The sequence below is a fragment of the Macrosteles quadrilineatus genome, unplaced genomic scaffold, assembly GCF_028750875.1.
Source record: "Macrosteles quadrilineatus isolate MER2022 unplaced genomic scaffold, UCM_ALF_1.0 Scaffold_1__1_contigs__length_201487025, whole genome shotgun sequence".
NCBI lineage: Eukaryota > Metazoa > Arthropoda > Insecta > Hemiptera > Cicadellidae > Macrosteles > Macrosteles quadrilineatus.
This window is the reverse complement of record NW_026542594.1, coordinates 2930924-2941531: the sequence shown is the minus strand read 5'-3', so window position 1 is coordinate 2941531 and position 10608 is coordinate 2930924. Positions and strand designations below refer to the sequence as shown.

General features: G+C 38.5%; 1 long non-coding RNA gene across 1 annotated transcript; it reads right to left on the bottom strand.

Annotated features, from left to right (window-relative positions):
- Window positions 1–321: 321 nt before the first annotated feature.
- LOC128982860 (uncharacterized) lies at window positions 322–4609 on the bottom strand. Its single transcript, XR_008489748.1, has 3 exons — window positions 4519–4609; window positions 1858–2002; window positions 322–462 (listed from the first exon to the last, which is right to left on the bottom strand). It is a non-coding gene; the product is annotated as an uncharacterized LOC128982860 (long non-coding RNA).
- Window positions 4610–10608: the final 5999 nt, after the last annotated feature.

Genomic DNA, 10608 nt, shown 5'->3' with positions numbered 1-10608 from the left:
TTCATTTTTACAGTACACTCATTAGTCATTAAACACCAAAATTATTTTATTTTACTAGCTATATATTAACTTTGCTTCTTAAGATTGGCACTCGCATATATAATATAAATATAAATATCATTTTATCTTTATGTATAGTTATCTGAGACATGTACGAACAAGAACAATAAAAAATATATCTAAAAAAAGAATATTTTATCTATAAAACTGTCAAAATAGTTAGAAGATCAAAATAAAATATATAATCATTTTTACATGTTTTCTTTACAAATTACAGAGAAGTTTACTGGTAAGAATTTTAACAAAATTAACTGCTATAGATAAATATAAGGTTTATTGGTAAAGTATAAAAACAGTACATAACAATAAAAGGCAACATATAATAATAACTATAGCTGCCCTGTACAGCGGCCAACCTTCTCCATAACATTTTTGTCCAGAGCTGGGGCTACATCTTTCTTCCTGAAACAAACATTTTAATCTTGGTAAAGAAAGTCACAATTTTAAAATACTCAGGGGTGCCAAATTATGCGGGTTGGTGTAGTTGGTAGTTTCAAATAAAAAGGTCTTATTTTACAATAAATTACCATAGGTACCCTTAACTAAAAGTTTTTAACTGGTTTATTCCGCCTACAAACGTGCGACACAAACTCGATCTTTGAGGGGCTTTCATTGCTTGTTAAAGACACATGTTAACCTCTTGCCACATTACCAAGAGTTATTCTTCTTGCTAGAAGAATAACTCTTGTTAATGTGGCAAGAGGTAGATATCTTCCTGAGGAGGATCTAATTGGGAAGCTACAGGCTTTTATCGGACGCCTTAACTTGTAACTTCAAGAAAACAACTGTATGGGGTGCGCAATAATTTTATTTTTGGATGAAGTGCTTTATGGTCTTGGCCTGCCCCTGTTAACAGTTTTAACAGGATCAGCAACAGGTAAATTAAACCTTTTATATTTTGTCTAGGCCTATATTTCCCTGATCAAGTTAGTGCAAAGAAGTTTTTGTTGAATAATAGTTGTAAAGGCTTTAATTTCCTGAATTGAAATAAGTACCTGGGGACCGAGCCATGGCATAGTTTATTTTGATTGTAAAAGTAATATACAGGAATGGATGCTTTAGAATAATTTGAAATTTATAAAACAATCAAAATTCGAGCTAACACATTATTAAACAACAAAATCAGTTTACAGACTAACGCTCTGTATGATACTCTAATAAAAAAACAAGAACAGCTGATGAACAAGGAGCCGAGCTATACAAAGTCCACTGCCCAACCATCTTCCGCATCGCAGTCATGACCCTCATCTGCAACTGTGCGCACAAGGTTGGGGTTGGACATTGTAAGTTTTTGTCAGTAAGCCTACTCGTTTTGTTCATAAAACGTCTGACTGTAAATAGTATATGTCCGTGTTTCACATTTAAACTCTTGATGACCCTTTCGAAGTTACAGTGTTAAATGTTCTTGTACAAGATCTCATGATGAGGACTTAGGTCCTTAAAACCCGTAATCTATAAGGACTAAACAGGATCAATCTGGCAGTACTGAGGTAATTTTATACCTTTTATAGTTGGTTCATTGATCTTGAGACAAAACAACTCAAATATGAAAATGAATATTATGTTATTGATATATTTTAACGTAAACAGTAGGGCAATTACAATGTTGGTCATAATTGTTTTTATACAGTAGGCCAACATTTGGTGGCTTTTGTTCATAAATTCGGACTACTTAACAACTGTTTGGATTAGGCGGTATAGTTCATCTTCCCGTTGCGAAGAACGGGCACAGAAGCTAGTAAATTATTAAGTGATTTAATAAATAACTCTATATATAATATTTACAATAAACTATACCTTCAAAAATCTGGCTGTTTAACGGATGATATGGCAGACATACACTTATCTCACTAGGTGCTCTTCCTTAAGTTCTTTTACGGAGTACAGCGGCCTATAATTAGTATTCCTTTCAGCGCCTTCTGAAGGAGGGTGCATCCATCTCCTGCAAATGAGTAGGCAGTTATGAGTTGTAGTTAATAGTAGAACGAGGATAGCTATTCTAGGTACGTTTGAGACGACAGCAGGAAAAGTCTATATTTTGTGCTCTTCTGGTATAGTACTCCTGCACCCCAGTGGCGGATCCAGAGGGGGGGGGGCAGTCGCAGTTTGGAAATATATGTCATATATTTTTGACTGCATGTAATACAGTAGTGCATACAAATTGCGTAAAATAATTTGTCACACTAACTTAGGACAAAGAAATGGTATAAAACTGCCATTTTTGAAGACTTAGTTTAAACAAATTTTTGGGGAGGGAGGGGGTACCCCCGAACCTCTCAGACACCCTGGTCCCCCCCTCCTTGTGACTGTTCTAGATCCACCACTGACTGCACGTCATCTTTTCTAGGGTCAGGATATCAAGCACTACGCCGTGAGTACCCTTAAGCTACATTTCCATTCCTACAAGTCGCAGGCACAAGTCGAGGCACATGTCGAGACCATGACGAGGCACATGTTGCACGTAGTTTGTCATGCCGTTTCCATTCCAGGCACAAGTCCCGCGACTACAACTGGCAGACAAGGCAGTGTTCTCTTTTATTGTGATGCGGTGAGGTTCGGTGGCTGATTTTGATTATATTGTGTTCTACAAATCACCATGGATGACATAACAGCCTCTGCTTTTTTATTTATGGCTGGTGCATACAATGAACTTAGAAGGAAACTACCTAGATAGTGGATAAGAAGTTTTTTTAGCTAAAAGAGCATTAGAAGGTGCATTTAATCAATTGATGAGAGATTTGCGCGTACAAAGTGGCTTTGAAAATTTCCTCCAACGGACTCAACGAAATTTGAGGTTATGATTACCTGTCATTTATGAGCATGCGGTAGTTTGGAGGACCTGCGCATGCGCGAGTTGCAGGCACATGTTGCAGGCATATGTCAGTTCCTCAAGCCGTGCACGCGATTGTTAATACGCTCCTGGCCGTGCATACAATAGGTTGACTGCAATTAAAGTTATATATTCGGAATCTGCATTAACTCCAGAATCTGACAGTATAAATATAATCTTATTTAAATCGTAATTCGAATTTTAACAACTAAAAATGTTAAACAAATATCATAACTTGAAATGAAAAAGTTACTAAGCGAGGATTTTTTATATTTTTTTGTCAGAAGCAAACTTCAAGCGACAAAATTGTAGCTAATGAGATGATCTTCAGCATATAACCAAGCAATTTCAAATAGAATTTTTTAGTCGTGTGTAATGGAGTAATTAGTAACGCAAAGAGGTTCTTTATAAATCGCGCCGCGGGCCGTCCTTCCTGGTTCCGCTGATCTTTATGTTTACGGTACTCCCAGAAACGTTTTGAGTACAATCAATAGTTATACTAAATACATTTTTAATACAGGTAACACATAAGTACATATGTGTTAGAAATGTGAACTGTGTTACAACTAAACTGTGTTACCTACAAATAACCCCCTTTGTTTGGTTGTAACAAGGGGGTTATTTGTATGTTTTGTTGGGTAATTAATGAGAACTTTCAAATATTAAGGTCCAGAGCAATTAATTAATAAGGTCATGAATACTAAACCTAGATGTCTTTAAGATGGCGAAGTTATTTTGTTAGTAGTATCAACTAAGTTTAGACTAACCTACAAGGTTTATTATCACATATAAAAATGTTTTGATGGCCGTTGCCCTGGCGGTAGGTTAGTTGCGCATTTGCTACCTACAAAATCCGGGCCCTGTAGGGTGGGTTATAATGCGGTAGAATGGCGATAAACTTAGGTTAGTTGCCCATTGACGCCTTGAACAATAGATCTCTTAAAATTATAAAGAGCAATGAAGCGTAGTCCTACAAAAAAGCCAGTCTACCGGAATAGGCAAATCATTATGAATTTAATGTGTACCATGTAACCTTGTAAGTTATAGCCATCCACCTCCACCTGTCACGTAAAGCCACAAAGAAAAAATCACACTACTCCAGCTGCTGAGAGTATCAAATACGTATAGGCTATGCTATAAAATGCTAAAAACTCAATTGGTAAACTAAAACTGTCATACAAAAAACTTTATAGGCCTACTTTGTCAGCATCTTATAAAAAATAAAAATATAAAAAAAACTAGTGCACTTGTTGCTCGAAATCGATCAATAGTCTAGTACCGGAAGTTATATTAAAACTAATAGTCATAATTTTCTATGAGTTTAAAAATCCAACTAAAAGCGCAGTATGCAACTAATGGATAGACTAGGCCTATTTGATGTATCGATTCATTCGGTTAGCTAAGTTAGGTTAGGTTAACTTTACTAACCAAACTTGATATATTAAATGAGATAATCGATTTATTGATCGATATATTTATTCGAATTATAGTGTAGGACGTAAGGCATAAAGTGCAGTTTAATTTTAAAATAGATATATTTTAAATACCGGTATCGATTATTAATCAATATTTTCAATTTGATAGTTTCAATCGATATTAGCGAAGCCCAGGAAATTGAAAATACACACCTAAAATACAAATTTGTATGACAATTGAAATTGACAAACAATAAATTCTCCAAAATCCAACCTCAAACTTACTAGACAGTAGACACTAGACACCAGTGTTGCCAATCCAATATGGCCCAATTACCCCCTCCAGAGCAAAGAATTACCCGCTTTTTCTCAAAATTACCCTCAACAAACCAAAAATTCCCTTTTAACACTCTTGCCTGTCTCTAAAAGTAACGAATACAACCCCTGATAAATTAGTTTTGAGTAATCCCACAAATTAAGATGTAAAGAACTAAATATAGGACTTGAGACTTGTAATTAACCTTCATAATGAAATTTTCAATCTTACTGACCTTAAAATAGTATATTACGTTACTAGTCCTGAAAATAAGTGTTTACCGGACGAGTGTGGTCGTTCCCGTGCGAGACGAAGTCGAGTACGGGATTACCATACGAGTCCGGTACACACATTTTGGACGAGTTACGTACGATAGTTTACGCCATACTACTAAATCCGTACAAATCCTTATTTCCACCAACTAAAGGACTAAAAATCACTAGTCATAACCTGTTTATAAATACTCACTGCCACCTAAATACAGTATAATCAGCTGATTGGTGTCCGGCAAAACTCATTGCAGCACAGTAGTACGCAATGAAACCCCATTTGAATAAGCTGGCGGCAAACAGCTGTTTTCTGGACTAATTCCTTGCGTGGGAAGTTCGTCAAAATAATGTAGTGTGGCGTAAAAATAATTACATTAAGTTACTTAGGCCTACAATGATTTGTTTTTTTTTATGATAGCCTATGTGATATAATTATTTAGTAATGAGTAAGTACTGTTAAAAATTTAATTTTTTATTAGTTTTAGGGAGAAAATATAGTTATTATAACCAATCAATATTATTATTCCCCTGTTTTATGTTTTTCATCCTCTTTAGAAGTAGACTAGAGACTAGTTCCACCATGGTATCAGGCATTAAATTAAGGCCAGGCAGAGGCAACCAAAAGTTTTTCCACTCCAATCCAAAAGAAAAGACTACAAACAACCGTACTTACTGAAACTGAACCGAACCGAACCGACTGAACGCTGTAGCCTACTAGTGACTGAGTGAGAACTGAACCAAACTGATGAAGGTAAAGAGAAGTATAGTGTAAAACAATAAAAAGTCTATGAAATTACTTTAATGAAAAAAAAAACAGGGAAATATTTTTCTTTTAGTGAAATATAAAAGTAATAATACGAAAAACAAATAATATTTGATCAGTTGTCATTTACCCGCTTTTTACCCGCCTATTTGCCATTACCCGCAGCATTACCCCCAGGTAACTAAATTACCCGCTTTTCGGGTAATTACCCGCTTTTTGGCAACACTGCTAGACACTAGACAGAGCTAGAGCAGCAGCAGATCTAAGAAGAGAAGAAGAAGAAGAAGAAACGCAGAACAGAAAAAATAGAACACGAAACGAGACGAAGGAAGGCTGAAATTTGGGTGGAGTAGAGGTAATTCAAAGAAGTCGCGGGAATTTTCAGAAGTGTAGAGGGTAAGCGACCGCACCGCGAAACACGTGACCACGGCGAAGCCACGCCCTTCCCCCAGAAGGGAGGGGCCGGGACCTAGCTGACCGATTTGAGTTGTCGGTACCAGCTTGATAAGTGATTTAAGTGAAATGGTACCTAGATGAAAGGTTGCCTAAAAGAAGGCCTCCCGCTCATAGGCACTATGATCTGTAGAGTAAATAAACCTTCAATATTATCATAGATAAAACATACTCCCTTAGTAGATTTCTCATCCTAATGGAACAGCTGAAGACAATTTTATTGTTAGTTCTGTACGGTTTATGTAGAGGTCGTGTTTTGTTTACAATTTGTTTCCCGTTAATACATTTAAAATCTCGTTTAACCAAATAATACGATCTAATCATAAACAATAAATTGTCCCCTAGTTATTTAACCAAACAGTAAAGCACAAATCAAGAAATTAACCCTAAAATAATAGAAACAAAATTTCGTCGACACTAGCGCCCAGTATGGCGTACATGAACTAGACATGATAAACGAGCTTCAAAATTTACAATGGGACGAGAAGTCTACGTGTGTTGGTTTGTCTATGATATTATTTACGAGGCTCGTATAGACTATGATCTGTAGAGTAAGTGAGCCATGTGTTTTCAAAATTGCATTTTTGAAGGCTCATAGTGTCTATGATTTGTAGTGTAAGTGAACCCTAACCATTGCCTTCACCCGATCAATGTATAAATAATCAATTATGTATTGTGTTTATTCATTGGCCTCGTATACTGTAGATTTGCAGCAGGCACTTAACTGCTTGGCTTCAATGGCTCCTCCGAGTGGCATCCGGGTTTATAATATACCACTAGTCCACAGCATTCACCACAGTGGGTATCCCCTTCTTGAACTGCCGATGGGTTTCTTTTGCGTGTGGTGTATTTCGTTCGGGCTCTGCTCTGGCCACAATGCCCGGAGAGTGCGGAATTAGTACATGATAGGCTCTGTTTTGATCCGGGCAACCTACGGCACGATACGGAGAGGCTCACGCATCGCTATGAAAAAATTATTTTTATATTATTATATTCTACATTTATCACTAAAACAGAAAATGTATATATTTGTACTTATATTCGCAAATAAATGTTCTGTGGCTTAATATATGGTACCACTACAAAGGGCCATAATATACTGGTGAATAAAATGACCGCCGGATCTAGGGAGAGAGTATGTGAAGAGAGTGACATCATAGACTAAGCAACACAAGGTAACATATAGTTGATGAGAAGAAGAAGAAGAACATTTTTTGATTTAAAGTTATCATCGCCTAGCGGTAGCACGGCTGCCTTTAACTCCAGACCGCAGCCTTCGAAGTGGCAACGTCGCATGTGGTGTTGTAACAGCTGTTTTGTTTGGAAGCATATCTAATAGTATTATTTGTGTATTTACGAAAGATTGGTTACTGGACTACGACAATATTGACTCCGCTTAAAATGTACAGATATAGATTTTTAATTCATATTGTTTCGGTTTTCAATACTGTATGTTTTATTTTCAATAGTTTGATAAATTTATGTTCATAAATTTAAATTTAAATCAATAAAGTGCGAATTAATGAGCTGATGTCACGTGTCTGCCATGTTATCTATAGGACGTCAGACACTTAACAACACCACTTGCAACGTTGCCAATTCTACCAGGCCGCGGCCAGTAGTTAGAGGTGGCCGTGTCGGTAGGCTGTAGAAATATTTCAAGTGATTCTGTAGTTAACGATGTGGTAATAATGACGATGAAGGTGACCAAGGGAACCATCTTATCTTACCTCATGGTGGATGATCTTATCTCATCTAACAGGGCCAGGCCGAGACCATGAAGCACTTCATCCGAAAATCGAATTATTGCGCATCCCAGACAATTGTTTTCTTGACGACCTTACAAGTTCACGCGTCCGATGAATGCCTGTAGCTTCCCAATTAGTTCCTCCTCGCGAAGATATCTTTCTCTAGCCACATTTACTAAGAGTTATCATTCTAGCATCAGAGAGCTCGTCACAACCAAAGAGCAGGTGATCGACTGTCTCCTCTGACCTATCTGATTGGGTCACCATCAAATAAGCCCATCCGTTGTAAATGTTTCCTGAATAGTCCGCAAAAAGTTATCAGTTTTACAATTAATTTGATTCATCGCCTGTCTAGTCTCAAGATGTCAGAGGCAACCTTTTTAGAAGGCCTAAACAGAGTAAGCTTGCTGACCCTAAGAAGGGGAGTATCGACCCAGCGTTTGTGGTGCTCTCTTCTTTGGCCCATGACGCAATCGAAGAACATATGCACTATTTCTTGAAATTCCACAGGAGGGTTGTGGGCCTATCATTGTTGTCGCAGAGACAGTATTTGCCAGTCTGTTTGCAGCTTCATTTCCTTTAATGCCTGAGTGTCCAGGCACCCAGCAGAGCGTAAGATCATTTCTCCTACCCATCTCAGACACAGAAGCAAGGCAATCCCACACGAGCCTTGAGTTGAATTCCAAAGAGTTTAAATTTTAAGGAGGCTTGACTATCACTATAGATATTGATTGTTTTTCTGTAATCTCTTTGTTAAGATTTTCTTGAGCTCAATCTAAGATGGCAGTGACCTCCGCTTGAAAAACAGTTGGGTACACCCCCATGGGAAGACAAATGACAGTGCCTTCATTTATCCAATGCGCACCTGCTCCAGGGCCCCCATTATTGATCTTAGAACCATCAGTACAGCATTCTAAATCACCTGCGGGGAGGGGCCCTTTCCACCAGACCAATCCTTCATATCTGGTATTAGTACTTTGAAAGGCAAAGAGTATTTTTTGGACATGTGATCTGAAGGCAGGTCCAACTCATCATTGTGTACCACCTGAGCAATTTTGGAGTGCCCTTTATTATTTCATATGGTTATCCATAAGTTTTCGCATCTTAGGTGTAGGGCTGTTTTTCTTGCTACCACCTTGATAAAAATGTCGATGGGTAGCATATCAAACAAAATTTGTGACTATTTTATTCATAGTATTGGAAGTAGACTCTTGGACAGTGCAAGGAGTTTTTGGGTGGATTTCCGAGAGAGTAATTTTTGCACCCTTGATATAAACCCACTCCTATCTATATATTACTCCTCATTTATATGATATATTTAATTACTACAAACATATAAAATTGAACAAAGATTATAGAAGTAAATCAGGTATCATGGACAAGGCAAATGAAAGGTATAAGGGATATTTTTTGGGCGTGTTGAGCCCCCGGTGACCCTTCCGGCCCAGGGTGCTGGATGGGCGTGTTGAGCCTCCAGTACCTTTTTCCTTTCTCCGGTACAGGACGGGCGTGCTGAGCCCAAACTACTTTTACCTCTCCCCGGTAGGGGATGGGCTCGATGAGCTCCCAGTACTATTCCCTTTCCCCAAGTGCATGGGTGTGGAGCCCGCACTGGCTGGACGAGCGTGTTGAGCCCCCAGTGGCCCCAGCACTCTTTCTCTACCTTTCTCTTCGGTAAAGGACGGGAGTGCTGAGCCCCAAGTACCTTTTTCCTTCCTCCGGTACAGGATGAGCGTGTTGAGCCCCCAGTACCTTAGTGCACGGGCGTGTTAAGCCCGCACTGGCTGGATGGGCGTGTTGAGCTTCCAGCAATCCTTTGAATCTTCCCCATTTCACTCCGTGCAATAGTGGATAGTATATAATAGGAGTTTCTGTTTTAGGCTGGGCAGTTGGAGCCAGACAGCAGATGAGAGGTGACAGCAACGACAGGTTGCTCTCGGGGAGGTACTCCGTTGGGACATCACTCCAGAGGATCACCAGGAACAGTACGGTGTTGAGCACTGGAAGCTATACTAATAGTCGCCTCGGTACTGCAAAGGCCACCGAAGAAGACCCCCCACCTAAGAGTGAAGTTAATTGCTTTTGTGACCTTGGAGGAAATTTTGTAAATATTGTAAATAGTGTATAATAAAGCAGATCAGTTTATCGCAGTAACCAAGTTGTCACTAACCCAGGATAAGACCCTTGAGGAAAAAATAAATTCTTTGTAGGAAAGTGGAGGAAAGTTAAAAGGGAAAACTTCCTTACATAATTTTGGTGCCCGAACAGGGACTATAAAACTGAAAACTCAGTACTGTACAAAACGACTCAAGGAATTAAGAATTTTGAAAAAAGTTAAAGATTGGGAGGAACAAAGGACCGAGCTCCTAAGTTATTAATATTAGCCATTTGATACTTGCTTATGAAAATAATTCATTGTCATTCCCAGGAGGACCATACGCCAACATAATGACTGATTCAGAGACAGAGAGCATCTCGAGGAAACCAGACAGAATCCCCGAGTAGGATGGATCTACACCTTAAAGAAGGCAAAACTAATAGAGGAGCTGAAGAAATTCGGCCTTCCCGTCAGCGGCAACGTAAGAGACGGGAGGAAAACCCTATCCTAAAGAGGAAAGACGGGAGAATTTCCTAAAGGGAGGATACAGTCTCCCAGGACCTTCAAACAATGAGCCAGGAAGTAATGATGTAGCCGTGAGTACTACTGTAGTAATAACGTTTCAATATGTAATACTGTAAGAAAATGGAACCTTA